At 60.2% G+C, this 565-nt stretch overlaps 1 protein-coding gene across 3 annotated transcripts in view; it reads right to left on the reverse strand.

The window, feature by feature from the left end:
* The window catches only part of FGGY (FGGY carbohydrate kinase domain containing), a 355,269-nt gene that overhangs the window by 306,060 nt on the left and 48,644 nt on the right, over positions 1-565 (reverse strand). The gene's annotated exons all lie outside the window — the stretch shown is intronic.

Consider the following 565-nt stretch of genomic DNA (forward strand, 5'->3'; position numbering starts at 1 on the left):
GAGAAAGGTAAGAAAGATGAATGCAAGCAATAGGGCACAGGGGTTTATTAGAGCTCTGCACTATACTGTGCCACGTCCAGCGTAGGGCAGTTACAGCGACCCAGAGATCACTCATCTCTTGCTCTGAGGTGAACCTGCCAGCACAGACTTTTCCCCTCGACTAGAGTCCTTCAACTCCAGCCTTTATTTTCCCTCCCGACTAACCTGTACTTCCACAGTAATACTAGGCCACTCTTTCTAAAATTAGGCCGTCGCTGTCCCCTCCCCTCGGAGGACGAGTTTAGAGAAGCCCATCTGGAACCAGGCTTTTTCCCGTCAGGTTTTATTTCCCCCTGCTGTTACCCTGGCGCGTTTCTGAGACCGGGAATTGACATCCCCCATGGCCATAACGCCAAAGCCGTGCCCTCGCCTACACCCCCACAGCGGCCGGGCGGTATCGGACGAAACCCGCATCACCCGCGGAGCCGGGCGGGGAGGAGGAGGAGGCCCACGGGGGCCCCGCCGGAGGCCGGCTGAGCGCTCCGGGAGCCGGGCCGCCCTTCCCGCCCGGCGGGGCTCCCCCGAG

The sequence above is a fragment of the Calidris pugnax genome, unplaced genomic scaffold, assembly GCF_001431845.1.
Source record: "Calidris pugnax isolate Ruff unplaced genomic scaffold, ASM143184v1 scaffold18, whole genome shotgun sequence".
In the NCBI taxonomy this organism is placed as follows: Eukaryota; Metazoa; Chordata; class Aves; order Charadriiformes; family Scolopacidae; genus Calidris; species Calidris pugnax.